At 34.9% G+C, this 24,799-nt stretch overlaps 1 protein-coding gene across 1 annotated transcript in view; it reads right to left on the bottom strand.

Annotated features, from left to right (window-relative positions):
- The window catches only part of LOC145680557 (guanylate cyclase 32E), a 966,530-nt gene that overhangs the window by 385,077 nt on the left and 556,654 nt on the right, over nucleotides 1-24,799 (bottom strand). The gene's annotated exons all lie outside the window — the stretch shown is intronic.

A 24,799-nucleotide genomic window follows, 5' to 3' on the forward strand; every position in this document is an offset into this window, starting at 1 on the left:
TTTGAATTTTTAAGTAGGATAACGAAAAACAAAGTTGACAGTGTGATGAAAATCATATTTAAAAATATATATAAATATATAATGTATTTATACTAACTTTTTTATCGTACAGACTAAGCTAGTAGCTAGCTTCGAGTATGTACACATGGAACTTTTATTAGGTGCTGCATTTGTAATGCTGTCAGGAAACAGAGAAACAGAATTATACAGTCCATGAAATTAATCCTCATTTTTATAACAAAAAAATAACTTTCGCACAAATGTTCATTTTCCAGTTCATATTGCAGTCAAATGCTAACAGTATCTATCTTTTTTAACAAATTTTATTTCATAAAAAGCTGAGCACTCCTTTTAAGATTATTTCGTATCTAGCAAATTCCTCTATATGTTACTGTGGGAAATGCCGCGTTCATAAAAGCTCTCCACTGACTTCTATCCTTAGCCAATTGGATCCAGTTTCTACTTTGTATTCCTATCTCTGCGAGATCCATCTGCGCCTAGGTCTTCCTAATGATTGTTTTCAAATTGGTCTTCCAGTCAAGACTTTGAAAGCGTTTCTACATTCTTCCATTCTAGCTACATGACCCGCCCACCTAAGCCTCCTAGACTTGACGACCCTAACAATGTTGGGTAAACCGTATAAATTATGTAGTTCCTCGTTATGAAATTTCTGAAATTCCCCATTCCAGTTCCTCTTGGGTGCGAATATTCGTCTCAGGATCTTGTTTCCAAATACTTTCAGTTTATGTTCTTCCCTCGGAGTAAGCGACCATGTTTCGCAACCATACAAAACAACAGGCATGATTATCGTTTTGTATATTTTAAGTTTCAAATTTCTCGACAGAATTCGCCACGACAAGAGATTTTAAACCGAATAGTAACACGAATTCCCTGCTTTTAGTCGACATTTAATTTCTTCGTGAATATGATTTTCCTCTGTTAATATTGATCCTAGATATTTGAAAGTATCCACTTTATCAAAAGTATTATTTAATATTTTAACGCATCTATAATTTACTGTATTCCGACGCACTTCCATGTATTTAGTTTTCCCTGTATTTACTTCTAAACCCATGTCCCTGCAAGCGTTTAATAAGATCTCTGCATTTATTTCTACTGTTCTCCTATCATCCCCTATTAAATTTACATCATCAGCATATGCCATAAACTGGTGAATACCGTTCAACTCTAGGCCCTGGTTGCTATCTTTGATTTTCCTTATAACGTATTTCAAAACAAAGTTAAATAATAATGGCGACAACTCATCTCCTTGTTTCAGGCCATTTTCGACGTGAAAGCTCTTGGACAAAAATTTTCCTACCCGGACTTTACTTTGGGATTCATTTAAACATATCTTAATTAATCTAATTAGCTTTCTCGGTATTCCAAGTTCTGTAAGAACGATGTATAATGTTTCTCTCCTAACCGAGTCGTACGCCTTTCTAAAATCAATAAATAGTTGATGTACCGGGGTATTGTATTCCCACTTTTTTTCGAGTATTTGGCAAATGGTAAATATTTGGTAGATAATTGATCGATTTCGTCTAAATCCGCACTGATAATCTCCAATAATTTCATCTGCGTATGGGGTCAGTCTTGCTAATAGAATATTTGAGAGCATTTTATAGGATGTTGACAGAAGAGAAATGCCTCGATAGTTATTACAGTCAGATTTGTCGCCTTTCTTATGAATTGGAACAATGATCGATTCTTTCCACTCTCGTGGCAATTCTTCCTTGTTGTAGATAAGGAGAATGAGTTTGTGTATCTTGTTCCACAATTTTTCGCCACCAGCTAAAATTAAATCAGCCGGAATTTCATCTACACCCGGAGATTTGTGTTTCTTTAATTTCTTTATAGCGGTTTCTACTTCTATTCGGTTGGGTTCTGGAATATACGGTTCTGCGGTATGTATCTCTTTTTCTCCACGAACATTAGTTTTTGGCTACGTGTTCAGCAAATCGTCAAAGAAATCTTTCCATCTATTTAAGATGCTATCCGTATCAGTGAGAAATGTACCGTTAGTTTTCTTTAATATATACGCACGAGGTTGATAGCCTTTCTTAAATTCGCTGACCCCCTTATACATGTCCCGAATGTTTTTATTTTTACTATTATCTTCAAGGTACTTAATTTTAGCTTTCATAAAATCGCTTTCCTTTGTTCTAAAAGTTTTGGAAGTTTCCCGCCTGATATTTGCGAAATTTTGTGTAGTTATTTCATTCGGATTTTATAGCCAGCATAATTTTGCCTGTTTTCTCTTCTCTGCTAGTTTAATGCATTCCTGGTTGAACCATGGTTTGTTCCTACGTATTTCCGCGTTTCCCAATTTTTCTTTTGCTGAAATTTTAATGCTATCTCTAATTTCAACCCAGATATCCTCAACACTAGTGCACTCCGAATCTTCTAAAACCGAGAATCTATTCGGAACTTCAATCTGGTATTCCTCTCTTATCTGGCTCCCTTCTAATTTCTTTAAATTAAATCTCTCCGTTTTCGGATATAGAATATATATACACGAAAGAATATTTGTGGATCATTGCTATGAACAGAAACGCCTGCAGGAGTTTTTCCCAAAAGGTGCACAGGGCCAACACACAAAGTAACGTAGTGAATAAACATACCTTGATCTACATAATATTTTATGCGAAACAAATACCTACGTGCATCGCATAACTTTAAGTAAATGTATTAAATATTGTAGTGTGTGAGTAACCGAATGTAACAAGTTTTTGGCATCTACTTTGAAGAATCGAATTCCCTTCGAAAATTTACAGGGTTGCTCACCACTGCGGGTGGCCATGGCTATGAAACAACTAGATGTATCATTCATGAACCACTTACTAAGCTTGAAACAACTACGAAAGGATAGAGAACGATAGGAAAGGGTAGTGGTGGTACAGTGTTCTAGTTTCCAAAACGTAAGCTAGGAATTTGCATCTAGAAAATTCATTAAAGTGCTTTACATCCAGATGCAATAAAGTACCGAAGTGAGTAGTTTCTTTATGTTGTCAATTCTAGTCTCTAGTAATATTGTTTGTAGTCCACAGTAGGACTAATTCATGTTATTGACAGTCTGAAAGGCACAGAAGTGAAATGTCAGGTTTTCGAAGGGACATTTATCACTGAACCTCATAAGATCGAAAGGAAATCGTTCTGTCACGAGGGGAAAAAGTATCCCGTCGCGTTTTGCTATACAAGTTTTTCGTTTGTTTCGCATTTCTATGATTTTATGTAAAACAATACAAGCTATGTCGTTTCAGAAAGAAAGAAAAAGAATGCTCATACTATAGGAGGCATCTTTTATTATATACCGAGATTTTATTTTATACAAAAGTGAACTGAGAAAAAGTCATATTCTGTAACATCATAAGACCTAGAATTCGTATTTTTTTTTTTTTTTTAATTTCACTTCTTGTTGCTGCTAAGCTGTGGGCATTTTGTTGATTTTTTTTAAAGGTTGATACCCACGATTTTATGATCGATGTTATGAGACGTCATCTTTTTCTTTTAGTACACTTTGAGAGTAAGTTCGTCCCACTTAGAAATATTTTATATAGCCTACATTATTTTTTGGCGTAGGAAAGCTACCTTAGCTTACCGTTCTCTAGAATTGATTATTAGGTGCTTGGCAATGGATACTCGAATCGATGTTTCTGTCAATCTAATTTCCTGCATTTCTAAAACACGAAGAAACAAAATTTATTCTTGAAAATGTTTTTATAACATTAAAATTATATTTTTATAAAAGAAATACATAGGCCGTGATCAAGGTTGGCATCTGGGTTATTGGGCCGATAACATAATGTCGTAGCTACTAGACAATCACGGCATCCGTGAAGTTACTGATATTCTTTTTCTCGTCTACAATTTCTTTTCTGTTTTTTCTTGGTTTTCGTTTGTAAACTGTCTGGAATTCGAACACAGTACCTCAGTGTTTACACTTAACAAACTTTTTCTTGCATGAAAACATTAAATTTATATATACACACTTATATATAGGGTGTTCATGAACTATACCTACAAACTGTAACATATGATTCCTCACATCAAAATTAGAGAAAAAGTTCCTATGGACCTGTGGGGAAAAGTGCATAGTTATAGAGCTACGACTGCCCAAAATCGTGAAAAAGCCAAATTTCAAGAGTCCCTATTTTGAATTCGAGAACTGTGGATGGTCCTTATCAGCGTAAAAAAAAAGTCATGCATATCCAGTCCAAAAATGCAAATTTCATTAATGTTCAATAGTTGTACAGTGTATTCTTTTCAGGGTGAAATTCCCACCAGAATTTTGAGATATGCTCTGACTTTATGATTGGTCTAAAGTAGGCAACCGATAAGTCTTGATAGCGGTAAACCGGAATCCTTTGGCGCGATGTTGGAAGTGTGAAGGATTGTCAGGAACACGGTCTCTCGTACTTGGGAAAGCACATACTGCGATGTTCTCTTTCACGCTTATAAGTGAAGAAAACGTGAAATATACCATGACGAAATACATCGCATCACACTTTATTCTGAACAGACACACACACTCACAAAGAAAAAAACATGGAGCTGCCGGTTCCTAACACTTCCGACTTCCCTCCGAAGCATTGGATGTTCATTGTTGTGAAGGCTCACCTACTTTGGACCCTCCTTGAAATCAGGGTATATCTGAAATCTCAATTGAGAGCATATCTGAGAATTCACTTTGTAGGTAATACCTTATACACTTATGGAAAATTGATGAAATATGCACTTTTGGATTGTCTATGCGTGGCTTCCTATTCGATGATAAGGACCATCATCCACAGTTTCTGGAATTCAAAACGGGGTCAGTTGAAATTTGGCTTTTTCGCGGTTTTCGACAGCGCTAGCTCTGAAACTATACACTTTTCCCCATAGGTCCATATGAACTTTTTCTCTTATTATAATGTGAGGAATTACCTCTTAGACTTTGACAATATAATTCATTAACACCCTATATATATATATATATATATATATATATATATATATATATATATATATATATATATATATATATGGAGAAAGAGAGAGAGAATTATCATATTTTTGCTAATGTAAATCGGGACGTTTTAAACAAAAGCGGTTAGAGATGACAATAGGCCTATCTTTTCTTTAATGGATTCAACGTTACAAGAACGTATATGGGTTCAAGGTCCTTGCCTTTCTTTACTCATTATTTACGTAGCACTATCAAAGAATTTAGTAATTTGAAATTTAGCAGTTGGAAATGAATAGTATTAAGTTCAGGGCCCCATGGTTAACCTATACTCTTCAGACTTAAGGAAGATTGTGATATACTTAACTCAATAATAAAGAACCGATAAAACAAAAGAGATCGAAGGAACTGGAGAATTGATATATTTTACACCACTCATTCACATGATCTGGAATCAAACCAGGGGCCACGGTGACTCAGTAGTAGAGCGTTTACCTCTGGTGCATGGAGTCCTTGGTTCGATTGCAGCTCGAGCCATATAAACTTTGTTGTGGACAAACACCGTGTGCGTGGTTTCCCGGGGTTCTCCCGTTTCTTCTCACTTTCTTCATTACACCATTTCCTTCATTTCTCATCATCATCATCTCCTTTAGCCTAGTCGGCATAAGCGTGGGATGTAAAACTTAATGATTTCATTTCATACCATTTCATGGAATCAAACCAAAGACCTCCAAGCACAAGAGGTGAACGCTATATCACTCAAACAATTTTTCAATAAAGGCGAATATTAATATTTTTCGTGACATTAGCTTACGTGCAAAGATGAAAAGAAGAAATGTTCTAGTGGTTGTTTACACTAAATTTCATTAATAATTTCTACGAATACCATTTTTGACAGTATGTCATTTGGAAATACTCAATATTTAAGCTATCACATTTTTCTTCTTCGTTAAAAATTATGTTTCTAGTATCAAAGATTGATACAGTTTTAATAATGCACACCATGAATTAATCATGAACTATCAATCATTAATCATTAATGGTCAGACCAATCCTGGTTGAGAGGAAATGGAGTGCGATGTACAAGACGCATTCTTTTCTTCTTCTTCTTCTTCTTCTTCTTCTTCTTCTTCTTTTTTTATCAGGAAACACTTAAAGCAATTTTCTTGCCAAAGTATTTTTCTTTCCTTTCTCGCTAAGGAGAGAAAAGGTCTAAAATGAAATGCAAAGATCCATCAAACAGAATATGTTATTTACGAAGGTTGACGAAAATATTACTTTCAACAATCATATTATTATACACGCTAAACCACGCAGCTTATTAGTCCTCCTCGCTGGTCTAGTGGCTAGGTAACACGGGGAACCGGATTCGATTCTCGATAGGAGAACACTGAACGCATTACAGTGTTTGGAGTGCTGAAAAGGGTAGCTAAACTTAAACAAACAAACAAGCTATGCAAATTATGTATAGTGGATTTAAAGTCTGACGCAAAGTAGATGACATGAGAATGATATTTCTGAGATACATTTAGGAATGGATATTAGAAAAGTTTCGAAGAAATACACACATATGTTAATACTAAATTGTTAAAACATATGTTAATTTGTTAAAACAATGTCAGTCACTATTTTAACGATTTTCATTTTTTCTGCTTTCCAAAGTTTTCCTGTTCCTTCCATCTCCAACTTTGCTTGGCTTCTGAAAAACGAAACGGGCTCGCCCTGTCTAATGTTGAAAATTCTATTTTTCATTGTTTACAACGAGAATTCGCACTCCAAATGCTTTTCCAAGGTTTCTATGGGCATCGCGCTTTTTGGCGATTATTCCTCAATGCTATGTCCGATCGGGACAAGTGATATCTCACGACGCTCAGTGCACACACTTGAATCACCATATAAAACTTGGTTAACAACAGCTCAGACATCCTGTAGGAGTATTCGGACAAACGAACGGCTACGTTGAGAGGGGTCAAAGGGGGCTTGTGCTGAGGCGCCGAAATGAAAGGGCTCAAAATGGGCACAAAATTCGGCAAATATTTGGGGTAGCGTTTTGGTTTGGTTGGTCAGAGGTGCGCTATGGCGAGTTTTTGCCCCAAGCTACAGCAAGCGTATTTGCGTCACTGTAGATACTATATATACATACACCCTATTAAAAATCCTGAAGCAAATCAGTTGTCTCTCCACAAAAGAAAACATTTCTGCATTTTCCCTTTTCTTAAAAAAAAAAAAAAAATGGCCCAAAGAAGAGGACATGTCCTGACAAAAGAGGACATCTGATGACACCCGACTTAGTCTTGGAAATGACTTAGTTTAAATGAAATGTTCTAAAGTTATATCCTGTGAGTTAAAATGATCAATAGAACGAAATCTTTGATTCAGAGTCTCGTGCTTGTGCTCTTTTAAACTAAACGAGACGGGTGATTAATGAAAGCGAATAATAAATAAAAGAACTGGTGGTATAATAATGTGGAAGGACATGAAAACGACGACATGACTGTTCACACTGCCGCCTTGGATTGAGTCAGGAAATCCCCACACGAGAGTTGAACGTTCTAGCTCTGAGGCACCGTGCATTCTTAAACATGCTTTGGGAATTCCGAAGAATTAAAAGAAAGAAACTTTATACAAGTTCCCAACTTACGTCTCCGTAGTTAGAGCTGTTCCTTTTATGTCTATGCATAAACTGATAAATGAACTAACGAACAAACGAACGTACACCCAAAAGCCACTTCTCCGATGTGTGGGTGCCATAAACTGTGTAAATCAGTTTTAAATGAAGTGATCCTGTCGCTATGCAACGAAACTACATTATTCCTTTTCAATTGAGTGTCTATAACTACAGCTTCCCCTCCTCTTCACTTCTCGCTTCGAATGTAATGTAATTTTCGAAAGTGTTCTACTGACTATGGTCTTCATTACGTAAAACGAGGAATCAAATAATGCTCCTAAATTTTAAAATATGCAAAAAGAGGTTGAATTCGTGACAACTCAAAAACATAGACATGTCTGTTCAATACAAGATCAATAACATAGCGCAAAGCAATACAATTATAACGCTAATCACTAAATGGCATAGTGTTTAGTTTGACAACCGGTGAAATTGAGATTTTTTTAAAAGAAAAAGTATTAAGTTGCCGACAATTAAAAATTAAATTAAAAGAACTAAAAAAACGCCAATGAAAACAAAGAAATGAACAATAACAGAGCATTTTAAAGATATATATATATTATCTTTATACAGTGGCGTATTTACGATTTTTTTTCGGGGAGGGCTTTGCTAACTATCGGGGAGTAGATAATTTTCGTAAGTCTCGTACTAGTCTTTCCAGTTTTTTTAGACATTTGGCGTCGAGTTAATGCTATTTTTTGGTTAATTAGAGGGGTGTTTGCTATTTATGAGTGTTTTTATGTTATTTACTGAGTTGAAAATATGTGTTTAATGACAATTTATGGCTGTGAAAGTTGAAATTCGTAGAAAATACAATTTGACTGAAGGTTATCTTGAAAAAATAAAACTTTATTGTTGTTTTTGGTACGTTGTTTCATCATTTATTATTGCCAATATGTGAAACGATGTTGGAAAAAATCCTTGACACCTGAATTCTCAGAAATGAAGCTTGAAGGTTTTTGAGAGTTGATGCAAGGCCAAGTAAAGCTTTATTATTGCCCATATACGAATTCTTTGAAGAATTCTTTGAAGATTTACCCATTTTGTTATAGGATATACTTGTGATTCTGTGTTGGTATTTATGAGGAGATCCTGTCCTTCAGCCGAAAGGAACCGTGAAAAAATTAGGATTCACCGTTAGATACAACCATCAGATCTAATTAGACAGTGTGACCTTCACATAGATACCAGAGTCCCCCTCAAAAAGATTTTTGGAACACAATTGTGCAATCTAGTTACTGTTAAAAAAGAAACTGTTAGGGATTATTGTCTACTTTTTAGAGAGCTTTGTGAAGATTGCATTCTAGATGTCCTTCAAGAAATTTTTTACTCCCTTACAGAAAAAAAAGAGAAAATAAAACCCAAAGTTGACATTGAACTTTGAAAAAGCTTTATGTATTGTTCCCCTTTTACGTAACAGTTAGGTTGTTACATGAATTTGTTTTCCTCGAGTTTTTGTAAAGATTGTATTGAAACGAAACATTCTTTCTTTTATTGCTTATGACCGCTGGAAAAGAAAGACGCGCCGGATTCTATGTTGGAACGGAAGGGACGGAGGGGTGAACTGAGTTGCCCAAACTTGTTTTGGCGGGAAGATGAGTTTATAAAATTGATAGGAAGAGAAACGAACATTTTATTATTGAACAAGTATTCCGTTCAGAGTTGATCTCTGTTTTGACTTGGTGATTTTGGCTGATTGATATTATTTGTGTGATATTACTCGTTGTGATTGTTTTTGTATGAAACATTGCTGGTGATATATTTTTTGTTCCTGTGATTAGTTCATCATTAAGGTAAGAATATTTATTATTTTTTATGCATTTGAAATGTGGACATAAGGAGGGAAACAGTTTTCTTAGCAGACATATCTTTGAATCAACGAGTATTTGTTTACATGTTTTAGAGGGAACAACACTTGATTGTATGAGGGGGGACACGGGTTTGATGCCAGAGGGAGCTCATATGCTATTCTTGATGTTTAATGGAATGAAATTGCTACGACTTGGAAATCGTTTGAAGTAAATGGTAGTGGATATAATGAATGCAAAACAAAATGAAGTTGATCAGTTTAACGTCCCACAATTATGTCAGTTAGACTAACATATTAGATTAGATTAGATTATAAATTGCAGTTAATGAAAGCGGGATGAATCCGAGAAAAATTAGATATAATGTTGTCCAACATAAGTTTCTATGGACATAAATTGAACCCGGGACCAGAGTAAACGTTTTTCACTGATTTACCGTACCACTCTTAGCAAAGAAACCAAATAGTTATTATATGTTCGATTGAGAAATAGAATAATATTGTAGTAAACACACTTATCGAATGTAGATATCGGTGCTTGAACTCTTGTATTGGAAATATAAATGATAGAATCATATCTTAACAGATTTTTTCAATGTAAATACGGACTTCTATAAGAGTAAAGTACTATTATGAGACGAATATATGTTTGAATTTTTGGGTTATTACATTCCATTGAGATGTGAAAAGTATTTGGAAATGATAAAAGAATAAAAAATGGAATTAATTATGTTAATTTTATTCATTTTATGTTAAAATATACGTGAATTACAAGCATTTTTGTGTTCCTATAGACCAGGTTCTTCTAACCAGATAGGAGGTATACTTTCTCGTTTGGGAGACTCAGGTAACCCTCTAAGTTTGTGAATGAAATAGGAATAATGGCTTGTTTACGTCCATAGAAAAAGAAGAAAAAAATAGTAGCAAAAATCGTGAATGAACCAGTCTTCCCTTTCCCCCCTAGAACTCCCTTTCCGGGCTACGAAACTATCAATGAATGACACAGGTACGGTTGTTTTTGTTGACATTTTTTTTCTTTTTCCTTCCTGGCCGGAATTCCCTTGAATGACAAGTGATGTTTTTATGACGGTCGGCCGTAAAAAGGAAGACTTTTCTTGTTTTGACTGAATAAAATGGAACCAGTATTCATTCATTCATTGGAATCTTTTTATTTTTTAAAAAATTAGGCTAGAAAGATTAAATATTCATGAAAGAGATAGGATAAAATGTTCTATATGTATTTTAGGGGCGTAGTAAGACATTTTTACGGTGGGGTGACTGGTATATTTGTATCTTACATACATGTAAATGACATTTAATAGTTTTACGTCCCAAGAATACACATGTTGAGCTATTTTGTCTTAGTTTTCTTTATGATGAGTGAAATGGTAGAATGAGAAAGGGGAGGAGAACAATATCAAGACAAGTTTGTAGCATATTTTGTATGAAATTTTGATATGAATCCGTTATTTGAAGGTATTTGATTACGTTTTTGGTTTATGACCATATATATTGCTTGTATATGTGTATATATGTATATATGTACGTGACCGCAACTGTTTATATGTATATATGTTTATATGTAGGCATCTATTTACAAGTATATCTGTCTGCTGCTTGTTTGTGCGTTGATAGACATCCGTTTCATTCTTTCTCTTTCTCTCTCTCTGTGTACATGCATGTATGTATTATGTATGTATGTATATATATATATATATATATATATATATATGTGTGTGTGTGTGTGTGTGTGTATGTGTGTGTGTATGTATGTGTCTCATGCTGCATTATCATGCTTGTACAAATGCATGCCTTTGTAGGTCTTGGTAGGCTCCCGTTTTGTATTTGCTGCTGTATTATTGCTGTTTGCCTATGTATGTGATGTATGTGGTGGAGCATTGTCATGCATGTACATAGGTTTGCCTCTGTAGGCCTTGGTAGCCTTCCGTTTTGTGTTTCCTGATGTATTATTGAGATATTTCGTATGTATGTGATGTGTGTGGATGAGCATTGCCGTGCATGTAGGCCTTGGTAGGCTTCTCTTCGTGTTTGTTGGTGTAGTATTGCGACATTCCGTATGTAGGTGATGTGTGTGGTGGAGCATTGCCTCTGTAGGCCTTGGTAGGATTCCCTTTTGTGTTTGCTGTCGTATTATTACTGTTTGCCTATGTATGTGATGTATGTGGTGGAGCATTGTCATGCATGTACATAGGTTTGCCTCTGTAGGCCTTGGTAGCCTTCCGTTTTGTGTTTCCTGATGTATGTGATGTGTGTGGATGAGCATTGCCGTGCATGTACATAGATTTGCCTCTGTAGGCCTTGGTAGGTTTCCGTTTTGTGTTTCCTGATGTATTATTGCTGTTTTCCCTATGTATGTGATGTGTGTGGTGGAGCATTGCCTCTGTAGGCTTTGGTAGGATTCCCTTTTGTGTTTGCTGCCGTATTATTGCTGTTTGCCTATGTATGTGATGTATGTGGTGGAGCATTGTCATGCATGTACATAGGTTTACCTCTGTAGGCCTTGGCAGGTTTCCGTTTTGTGTTTTTTGCCGTATTATTGCTGCTTCCCTATGTATGTGATGTGTGTGGTGACATATTAACATGCATGTGTGTACATATGTGTGTCTGTATGTGTGTTTGTACATTGTAGCTTTCCGTATGTATGACTTTGTATGATGTGCTGCGTTGTATGCATCTGTATGTATGTGTGGATGTGTATTGTAGCTTTTCGTATGTATGACTTTGTACGATTGTGCTGTCGCACTGTTTTGTGTCATGCATTGGTACACATGATTTTATATATGATATTGTCTTGTATGTATTATACCTATACACAATTTCAATTTTATTATCATTTTGAGTATACAAACAGTTTGTCACTTACCTAATGGCTTCTGCATAAACATATTTGCTTGCACAAGTAGGAAACTGTCTTAGATGTGAATACGTAATCATTAACATCCGGTTGCGGCAACGCGGGTGCCCGGTAGCGGAAAACGCGGCGCGGCGCGGGCTACGCGAATGGAAAACGCGTCCGAACGCCGACGCGAATGCGAAGACGAACATTATAATGTAACGAGCGCGGATAGGTACGTGTTACGCGAAGATCAGTAATGCTTAGACAACGTATGGTATCTATACACACCGCTCCCGTACGCAAGAGATCCATAGTAGTTTTTTATATAGGTACGATATGTAATATTTGTTGTTTTTGTACGCAACACAGTCAGTAAATGATAATACAGGCTAGATTTGTGTAAGTCACTATTCAGGTGCACGTGTACATTTCCCGCCATGCACATATTTGTTTATTTTCTGCGCGAGGGGTACCAGTGCGTGATATGGTTGCGCAGTAGGTGCATTACATGATAGCTAGTAGCCAATGATAAGATGACCGTGTACATTTCCCGCCATGCACAAAATCATTTATTTTTCTGCGCGACGGCTACCAGTGCATGATATGGATGCGCAGTAGATACATTACATGTTAGCTAGAAGCCAATGTTAAGATGGACTTGTACATTTTTCCCTTTTCTTCATTTTATGTTTTTCCAATGTCCTGGCGTCCCTATGGTGATATTCACTATACTGTTTAAATATTCTTATTTCTGATGTCCAGCCGGACATGTTCACTTTTCCTTTTATTCATTTTATGTTTTTCCAATCTCCTGGTGTCCCTATGATGATTTTCACTATACTGTTTAAATATTCTTATTCTTGATGTCCAGGCGGACATGTTCACTTTTCCCTTTTTATTATTTTATGTTTTTCCAATCTCCTGGTCTCCCTATAACGATTTTCACTATACTGTTTAAATATTTTTATTCCTAATGTCCAAACGGACATGTTCACTTTTCCCTTTTCTTCATTTTATGTTTTTCCAATCTCCTGACCTCCCTATGGTGATTTTCACTATAGTGATTAAATATTTTTATTCCTAATGTCCAAACGGACATGTTCACTTTTCCCTTTTCTTCATTTTATGTTTTTCCAATCTCCTGACCTCCCTATGGTGATATTCACTATAGTGATTAAATATTATTATTCTTGATGTCCAGACGGACATGTTCACTTTTCCCTTTTTTCATTTTATGTTTTTCCAATCTCCTGACCTCCCTATGGTGATTTTCACTTTAGTGATTAAATATTTTTATTCCTAATGTCCAAACGGACATGTTCACTTTTCCCTTTTCTTCATTTTATGTTTTTCCAATCTCCTGGTGTCCCTATGATGATTTTCACTATACTGTTTAAATATTCTTATTCTTGATGTCCAAACGGACATGTTCACTTTTCTCTTTTCATCATTTTATGTTTTTCCAATGTCCTGGCGTCCCTATGGTGATTTTCACTATACTGTTTAAATATTTTTATTTCTAATGTCCAAACGGACATGTTCACTTTTCTCTTTTCATCATTTTATGTTTTTCCAATTTCCTGGTGTCCCTATGGTGATTTTCACTATACTGTTTAAATATTTTTATTTCTAATGTCCAAACGGACATGTTCACTTTTATCTTTTCATTACTTTTGTTTGTTTTTTCTAACTTTTGGAGTTTCTATAATGATTTTAACATATTAATTTAATATTTTCACTAACATTCAAGAAAGATGTCTATGTAAGGCAACCCTTATAATTACATTGTAGATGTCATTCCTTTGATCTACCCTCCCATTCAACTTATTTATTTTTCGTTTCCTTTCGAAACTTGTTCTTATTTAAATTCTCCTAATAAATTAGTCGGAACACTGTGTGAACTGATGAATAATTGTTTTCCTCTCCCACTCAGTCGGCATTCCTTTGATTTTCCCTTTCACTCAGTCGGCATTCCTTTGTTTTCCTCTCCCACTCAGTCGGCATGGCTTTGATCTCCTCTCCCACTGTAGGCGGCATTCCTTTGATTTCCTCTCCCACTGTAGGCGGCATGGATTTGATTTCCGCCCCCTTCATATCTTTTGCAGTATCGTTTGCACTGCAAACTCCAAGGAAAATTGCAAAACATGTTGAAACTTGTTTTTAACACTTTATATTTGTGTGACGTCATACTTTGTATTGTATATACACCGTATTGTTGTACAATTATAATCATTTGAATGCTGACGAGGATACCTGCATGACGTAATTTTATTACATCTTCAAATTTAAATTTATTGTATATTATTAGTCAAGTTAAAAATTGGATATAAGAAGAAATTATTGTGTTAAGGAAAACAAAACAAGACAAAACAAGTAGATATATTGAAGTTGAAGTGAGTGTATTAACAGACATACAGAAACATCAAATTATTATTAATCTATTTATATTAAGAAGAAACTCAATTCCTGATTACAGATGGAGTTCTTCAACTTGGAGTTTAACATCGTGGATGAAACCCTCTTCCAGGAAGAGTTGAAGGGGTTGCATAATGCTGAAAGAGTCCTGGCGGCTTGGCAGAAAATTGTTAAATTACAGAAGGATGGCCATAGAGGGAGTGAAAGGTGTGAGTATTTGCTTTCATTATTACACCAGTATTTTGCTTCTGATGAACACGCAGTTTTGAATACATGTCTTTCCTCTGCAGATGTGTTAGATCTTTTTTCTGCAGGATTTTTCAGAGGGGAGAACATGTATCATTTAGCGCACGAGAGGTTTATTCATTATTTTAATAGGGGAGAAGGACAACTTGATAGAGTGAATGATAGAGAGGTATCTGAATTTTATCAGTATGGCTCGCGTTTTGTTTTGGCACAACGTAATGTTTTAGCATCGTCATGTAATAATTCCATAGTCAATACCCCCCAAGGAAATTCAAACTTGGGTAATATGGTGGATGATAGAATGATTGTTGATGATGCTGAACAACAAGAATATAATCAAAATTCCGTTGATAATAATGATGATTATATGGAGATACAGGGTAAGTTTTTAGAAGAAGAGTTGGGTATCGATGCAGTTTCATCTGCTCAAATAACTCAAGGGACAAATCCTGTAAACAATGTTCATCCAGATGTGCAATGTTCACGGGATACTATTGGCTATGGATCAGTATCTCCTCAACCAGGACCATCTCATGGAAATGTGTCGCATAGGCGCGACCAAGTTGGTCACAAACAATTTAAAAAATCAGATGATGGTAACTTCGAAATCGTAAGAGACAGCACAAAAGATTTCACGAATTTTAATCTTCGTGGAAGAGAAATCGCTGTTCGTCCTTCTGGTGAAAACAATATTGAAAATCCGGAAGGATATATTAACAAATTAGTTACCTTTGCGTTAGACAAGGTTCTCGCTGACGCTAGAGCAGAGGATTACGTTGGTCTCTGTATCGATAGCTCGAACAGTAGAAACAAAAAACCAGCGTATATTCCTTGGAGAAGAAAGAGCGATTTAAGTGCTGAAGTCATTTTAACTTCATTGGAAATATACTAAATTCCAATGAAGAGTTTTTGCTCGGAAATGAACTCCAATTTCGATTCCATATAGTTAAAAACGTAAGCGGGCAAGGTATTAGGAATGATTGTAATGCCGCCCGTTATGAAGACATGGAAAAAGTGCTTCACCGTCACATTGTCTATATTAACGGCTCTGACATGCTCTGTCTGCCAAAGAGTATTGTTTGGTATTTGGAGAAACTAAATGGAAACAAAGATAGTTTATATAATCTAAAAAGAGACAATGATAAAATTTGGAACAGTAAAGCAGAGCGACTTTGTAGGGATGCAAATGTTAATGTTAAAGCAAAGAATGGTTGCGATCTAAACGATCTTGATTCCTTTCAGAAATATTTTTCAGGAAAGTATCAAATTGTTGTTTATATAAGAGATGAATCCGTTAATGAACGTAAATATAAGGTACTTATCCCTGGAACTCCTGCACCAAAGCAAATGTATATTTATTATGAAAGAAGTATTACGGTTGGTCATTTCGCACCAATTAAGTGTATTACATCGTTCCTAGAAAATAGAAAGTACTGTACCAAATGTTTGGAAGCATACAATGAACAAATACGTAAACACAAGTGTGAATTGCGGTGTTCGGATTGCAAAAAGCAGCATTACCAAAACCCAACATTAAGAAAAATCAGATGTGATGCATGTAATAGAAAGTTTACTGAGGGTGAATGTTTTAATAATCATTTGGCATGTAATAAAGCTGGCTTTAGTGAGTGTCATTATGTAAAGGTTTGTCCCGATTGTGATCGCATGACTGATAGTAGACTTCGAAAAGTTGCACATAAGTGTGGTGAACATTTTTGTACCACGTGTAAGGTTCACGTTGAACCTAACCATCAATGCTTTGTGCAAAAATTGAAGCCTACACATATCAAAAGGTTTATGTACATTGCATATGATATAGAAACAATGTTAATGCCGGAAAATGAGAATGGTGAAAGGAAACATGAAGTCGCCCTGATTTGTAGCAGACATACATGTTCACACTGTATAAGTAAATCTCTGGATGATCCCTGCAACTTTTGCGGTGATAAAAATGGAAATCGATCGTTTTCTTTTAAAACAATGGATGACTTCATTAAACACGTGTTAATGGCGCGTCCAGTGTTTCAACGCATAGTAATTTTGGCTCATAATGCTGGGCGTTTTGATGGTATCTTCTGCTTAAGAAATCTAATTGAGAAGCAACATATTATTCCTGATGTTCTGATACAGGGTCAAAAGATATTTTGTATGAATATTGCAAATAGATTCTTCTTCCGTGACACTTATTTGTTCCTTGGAATTAAATTATCCAAAATTCCGAAAACGTTAGGTCTATCTGGAAATTTGAAAAAGGGAGATTTCCCATATCTATTTAACACTTTGGAAAATCAAAATTATGTAGGTCCGGTTCCCGCTCTTGAATATTTTGATCCTGACTCGAAAAACACGGAAGAAAGGCAACAACTAATCGCCTGGCACCAAGAACGTGCTGTTAGCGGTGAGGAGTATGATCTCCAAAAGGAAATGTTGGCTTACTGTGAAAATGACGTTAGAATTCTTACAGAAGCTATCATCAAATTTAGTAACATCATAGAAGAGAAGACGAATGGTCTCCAATGTTTTATTGCTTGTTCCAAGGTTGCAGGGTTAAGTATGAAAACGTACCGTACCCTGTACTTACCGGAGAATACCATTGCTGTAATTCCACCAAAGGGATTTCAACATAATGAGCGACAAAGTGCAAAAGCACTCTTGTGGTTAAAATTTGTTGAGCATCAACTTGGTAGGAATATCCAGTACTGTGGTACTGGTTCGGAGGTACGCTTTGGTAAATACAGGGTTGATGGATACGATCCAAGTACAAAAACAGTGTATGAATTTTATGGATGCAATTTCCACGGGTGTGTTTCATGTATTCCTAATAACCGTGATGAAATGATTCATGGTTCTCAGGATCCTTGCGATACGTATGAAAGACGGTACGAACAAACCATGAGACGCCGAGAATACATTCAAAATCTTGGTGTAAAGTTACACGAGATCTGGGAATGTACTTGGGACAATAAGGTGAAAACAGATAAAGATTTACAAAAGTTCATTAAAGAACATTGTACTCATCTAGCGGATCCTATTGTTCCAAGAATGGCATATCAAGGTGGACGTACTGAAGTCTTCAGATCATACGTTAATTGCAAGGATAATGAGACAATCCGTTACTTCGATATTACATCTCTGTATCCATGGGTAATGGCACGTAGACCAATGCCGATTGGAATGCCTAAGATTCACAGGGGGCCGGATTTTCCAGAAGTGGAAAATACTCATGGGTTAGTGAAATGCACCATTATGCCTCCTAAAAACATGTATTTTCCTATTCTCCCATATGTGGCAGGTGGACGCTTACTTTTTGGCTTGTGCCGGTCATGTATGGAAGAAGAGGGAACTGAAGTTGTAGGGGAATGTACACATGAAGGAATGGAGCGTGCAATAACAAGTACATTTTGTACTCCAGAGCTACACCTTGCTCTTAAAAAAGGTTATAAGATCATTGATATTCACGAAATTTGGGAGTTCGAACGCACGGACCCAGAAGAAGGGAATTCAGGTGGTCTGTTTGGGAATTACGTGAATTCCTTTCTTCAAATGAAACAGGAAGCCTCAGGTTTTCCTGCTTCTTGCAAAAGCGAAGAAGACAAAAAGAAATACATCGATGAATATTATGCCCATGAAGGCATTAAATTAAATTATAATAATATAAGGAAGAACCCGGGATTGCGCGCTACAGCGAAATTATACCTTAATTCGCTGTATGGGAAATGGGGTCAACGCCCGGACACGATGAAGTGTGCAATCCTCAACAACTCAGAAGAGTTTCTTAGGTACCTTTCATCGGCAAGATATGAAGTTCATTCAGTGATTCCAGTCAGTGATAGGCATTTACTAATGAACTACAAGGACTTGGAAAATGATAACACCCCGTTAGGATTTTCCAATGTCGTCTTAGCAGCATTTATTACTTCGTGGGCCAGACTTAAACTTTATGACCTTTTGACTGCTGTAGGACCTGAACGAGCACTTTACTGTGATACGGACAGTATTATGTTTTTACAACGGAAAGATGAGGAACCCGTGTTACAGTTGGGTAATTATCTTGGGGATTTAACTGATGAAGTAGATGAAGGGTGGGAATTTATCACTCTCATAGCTTTAGGACCCAAAAACTATAGTATGCGGCTTAGAAATGCTGCAGGGGAATTTCGGCACATTTACAAAATTCGGGGGATAACACTGAACCATAGAACCTCTGAAAAAAATAATTTTGAGAGCTTCTATGCGTTAGTGCGAGAAGAAATTGATTCTGTAGTAATAGAAAATCCTACAAGTATTATCCGTAAACGTGGGTTCCAAATCTTTTCAAGACGTGAGACCAAGACACACCGTATGGTTAACAAACGTAAACGTATTGATGACGAAGACGATATTCTTTTACATGACGTACCCAAGACTAGGACATTACTATACGGTTACCAAGAGACTTAACGTTTGACCCACGAACGCCAAATGTGTTTGAGTGTGTGCGTGCTATTTTGTTTGCTATGCAAACTCTTTGTTAAAATTCATATTGAAGCTTTATTTATTTATTTATTGACTCTTATTGATTGTGATTATATTAAGAACTCACTTTAATATTCTAGTCATTTTAAATATTCTAGTAATTTTAATATTCTAGTCATTTTAAATATTCTAGTCATTTAACATTTTGTTGAGTGAGAGTGTGTGTGTGTGTGTGCGAATGTATAAAAAGGTGAGCTTTCTATTCCATGCATTCATTTGATAACGAGATGTTAAAGTTTAATCATCCCTCTACGATTTTAATTGCTGGTCCATCAAGGGCTGGTAAAACTTGTTTTGTAAATCGTCTACTTAATAAACGTGATCATATGTTTACTACAACATTTCGTGAAATTGTATGGTGTTATGGGGCAGTAATACCACACTTAGATTCTCATGCAAATATTCGATTCGTAGAGGGAATTCCAGATATGAATACTTTTCACATTGAAGAAAATTCATTATTAATATTAGACGATTTAATGTCTGAAACCAATGGTGATGTCGCAAATTTATTTACAAAATATGCACATCATAAAAAATTAACTGTAATATTTATAGTACAAAATTTGTTTCCAAAAGGAAAATATGCACGTGATATTAGTTTAAATGCACATTATATTATAGTATTTAAAAATCCACGTGATAAATTACAAATTCAATATTTAGCAAGACAAATCATGCCACGACAAAGTAAACATATCGTTGATGTATTTGATGAAGTAACACGTTCGCCTCATACTTATTTATTATTCGACTTAACACAGAAAACAAATGATGCATTACGAATTCGTACAAACATATTTCCCGATGAAACAATGTACGTGTACACAAGCGTAAAAGACGATGAAATCGTAGTGTATGTTTAGTTGTTATCAAGATGTTGAAGGTGAAACAACACTTTAGCACACTCCGTGCTCTGTGTAAATGCAAAGCAGCAAAACGTAAACATATTTTGAAAAATGCGTCAGGTGATTTAATACGAACCATTTCACAAGTTGCTAAAAATACAATAAAAGGGAACATTCCTTTAAATTCTCGTCAGAAGCAACGATTACGTAGACATAAAAAGATCTTGCGAGTTCTTTCTCAACAACGTACAGCATTAAACAAGAAAAGGAAGATATTACTTCAGAAAGGCGGTGCGTTCTTACCAATGTTACTAGGTCCAATTCTAGGAGCTGTAGCAAGTAGTATTTTTGGAAGATAAAAATCATGTCAGGCTTACGTAAAATGATTTTAGTTCCTGAGAATGCAATGCATCAATTTCAATCAAATGCTAAGTCTATAGATACACATCAATCGCGATTAGATGAAGAAATGAGTAATATTTTACAACGTCATGATCTTAGTGTTGAAGAAAAATGGAAAATGTACCAGCAAGCATTACATCAATATTTACAATATTCATCTACACAAAAACCTGTTACATTACCTATTGTTGAAAAAGAAATTCAAGGATCAACATCATCTGAAGAAAAGAATCATTCTATTTTACCCGTTGTATCGGACATTTTACAATCAGTACCGAAAACACATCGAAGGAAAACAGATCTATTAATTAAGCAATTAATAAATTCGAATAAAATAGATTGGGATCAATCAGGAACAGTAAAGATACATGGGAAACAAATTCCAGGTTCAAATATTATAGATTTAGTAAATGATGTTGTTCGTATGCGAAAATATTCAAGACAACCAGTAGGAATTCAAGAGTTTAAAATTTTGTTAGAAGAACTTAATGTTCCTAAAGAATTTATTTCTACTCCTGTGAGTACACCGAAAGTTATTAGTAGTAAAATTCGTAAAACAGATTTTTTAAAAGGTTGGAAAGAATATAAAATGTAATAAAAATGACAAAGTTATCAAAAATATATTATGATTATTCAAATCCTGCTTCTTTATCTAGTATTAAAACATTGCAACGTAAAACTAAATTATCACAAAAGAAAATAAAAGAATGGTTAGCATCACAAGATGCGTATACATTGCATGCACCAGCACGAAAAGTTTTCGAGCGAAAGAAATATTATGTTAGTGCACCGAATGAAACATTACAAATGGATTTAGCAGATATGCAAAATATTGCAAAGTATAATAATAATTATAAATATATTTTATGTTGTATTGACATTTTCTCACGGTATGCGTATTGCGTTCCATTAAAAACAAAAAAGGGTCCTGAAATGGTTAAAGCAATCACAAAAATTTTTAAACAGTTAAAATTACCCGTGTTTCATGTACAAACAGATTTAGGTGGTGAATTTTATAATCAACATGTAAAACGTTTATTTCAAGAAAATGAAATTAATCATTATAGTGTGCATTCGGAAATTAAATGTGCATTAGCAGAACGTTTTATACGAACATTAAAAGAAAGATTGTATCGATACTTTACAGCAAAGAATACCTATCGTTATATTGATGTTCTCGATAAAATTGTACATAACTATAATCATTCGTATCACAGAAGTATTAAAATGGCACCTGCAGAAGTAAATGATTCTAACATTAATCAAGTATGGAACACGTTATATGGAACATCAACCGCGAAAAAGAAATTAACATGTAAATTTCATCCGGGTGATTATGTACGTGTCAGTAAATATAAACACAAGTTAGAAAAAGGATATTTACCAAAATGGTCGGAAGAAATATTTGTTGTAGATCGGTGTATTAAATCAAATCCAGTAACTTATAAATTAAAAGATTGGAATGGTGATGAAATTAAAGGAATACTTTATGCACAAGAATTACAAAAAATAATAATTAATTCAAATAAAAATTATTTAATTGAAAAAGTACTTAAACGAAAAAAGGGGTGGATTTATGTAAAGTGGTTAGGATATCCGTCAAGTATGAATTCATGGATTAAAGCAAAATCTATTCAGTCTTCAACATGAATTCAACATTTAAACACGACTTTTACGTTACTCTTCCTTCAAACGCAAGTAGTAAACTTTTTGATAATACAACAGCATCGTACAGAGTAAAACTTGCACAACCTATTGATTTAAGGGATGGTGAATGGGGTGTTGCATTAACACAAATCAATATTCCTTGGAGTTTTTATAATGTAGGTGAAAACGAAAAAATTACCATAAATACTGTAATTGATGGTAAACATGAACGTCACGAAATTAATATCATACCAGGATATTATTCTTCTATAAAAAGTATTTTAGATATGTTACCTGAAAATGTACGTATTATAAGATATCATAAAAATAAAAATCAAGTATTTATATCACATATTTTAAAATCATCCGATCAATGTATGATTGGTATTACAAAAGGATTACAACACATTTTAGGTTTTATTAATGAACATTCAACAGATTTTTCTCCTGTTGTATACTTAAAACCACCAAACACACAAGAAAGAATACTACCACGTGGAAAATTCCCGTGCAATTTAGATTATAATATTCCAACTGAAGTAAATGTTTGTGTTGATGTTGTAAAGCAACAACAAGATGTTGGACCTTTACTTCGAAAACTGAATGTTTATGATGAAGAGCATGCACGCATCAAATGTTTTCTATTTCACACACCACACTATGTTAAAGTAGAGAAAAAGTATTTTGACACGATAGAAGTAAACTTAAAAGATGAACACGGGCAAAAACTACCATTTCAATTTGGAACTTCAAACTTAACACTACACTTTAAGCAAAAATGATTTCTGATAGTATTGATGATAGTTTTTACATTACACTCGTTTCAAATGCTAGTAATGATGTATATCCAAAAAATAGTCCGTCACATTTTATTAATCAATTAAATAACACTATTCGCTTATCTGAATCCGATTGGTGTGTTGGTTTAAGTGAAATACACATTCCGCTAACATGTCATAATGTTATCGAAGGTGAAAATGATGTTTGGTTTACATTAAAAGATGGGGAACCTCAGAAAAGTAAAATTACACCGGGATATTATTCAACCGTGTACCATTTAATCGAAGAATTAAATAAAGTTTCCAAATTCATAAGATTTAATGTGTCAAATACAGTATTCGTAGAATGTGATCAACGTGTTAAATCACTTACATTGTCACCAACACTGTCTTTACAATTAGGATTTCCTGAAAATAAAGATCTTGTTTTACTTAAACGTGGATTTAAACAACCTTACGTTGATATTGGTTATCCACATCAAATTTTTGTGTATAGTGATATTGTACAATATCAATATTTAGGTGATACCAAGGCACCATTATTACGTATTGCAACAATTTGCAATGTGAAATACGGAAAAGTGCAACCAATTACATTTCAAGATATTCATTATTTATCAGTTTCAAAATTTTGTTTTAACAATATCGAAGTACTACTAAAGGACCATGCAGGGCGAAATTTGCCATTTCGTTCTGGGACATTGACGGTAACACTTCATTTTAAACGCGCTGCTCCTAAATAAAAGAAATGAAATCTAGACGTATATGTTATCAACGTGGTCGTGGAATACCTTATTTTTCAGGACCAGTTTATCAACGTGGACATGGTATCGGTAGTTTCTTTAAAGGTTTAGCACGTATTGCATTACCATTCCTTAAACAAGGGGCCAAAGCATTAGGTCGTCAAGCATTACAAACAGGTATACAAGTTGCAGGGGATGTATTAGAAAATCGTCCAATAAAAGAATCCGTTCGCGCACGTGTAAAAGAGGCTGGTGAAACATTAAAGACAAAAGCTGTTAATAAAGTTGGTCAGTTACTATCTGGAAGCGGTAAGAGACGGCCACGAAAACGTAATACGAATTGGAATACGAAGCTCCTGTAATACGAATTGGACCACCAATCAAACGTAAACGTTCTCGTACTGTTAAACGTAAAACAAAAAGAAGGAAGACTAAAGATATATTTTCATAATGGCTTTACTTAATTCAAATAGCCATGAGTGTTGTACTTCAGAATTTGACTTATTTTCTGTTCCAATGACACAAACTGCGATAGAAGCAACCTCTCATGTGGAATATCGTCCTATTTCTACACTAACTTCAGAAGGACCTATTGAATTTGTTATTCCTGGTGAAACAGGTGAATTTATTCATCCTGCTTATCTTTATCTTTATGTACGTTGTAAAATTACAAAATCAAACGGTAATAATTTAGATGCAAACGATGTAGTTGCACCAGTAAATAACTTTTTACATTCATTATTTAGTCAAGTTGATATTTCATTAAATGATAAATTAATTAGTTCATCATCTGGATCTTATCCTTATCGTGCATATATTGAAACCTTGTTAAATTATTCAAATGATGCTTCGCAAACTCATCTTACATCTTCTTTATGGTACAAAGATACCGCAAAACAATTTAATTCATTAGATGAAACAAATACA

Source organism: Thermobia domestica, chromosome 3 (genome assembly GCF_964235325.1).
Source record: "Thermobia domestica chromosome 3, izTheDome1.hap1.1, whole genome shotgun sequence".
NCBI classification, from domain to species: domain Eukaryota; kingdom Metazoa; phylum Arthropoda; class Insecta; order Zygentoma; family Lepismatidae; genus Thermobia; species Thermobia domestica.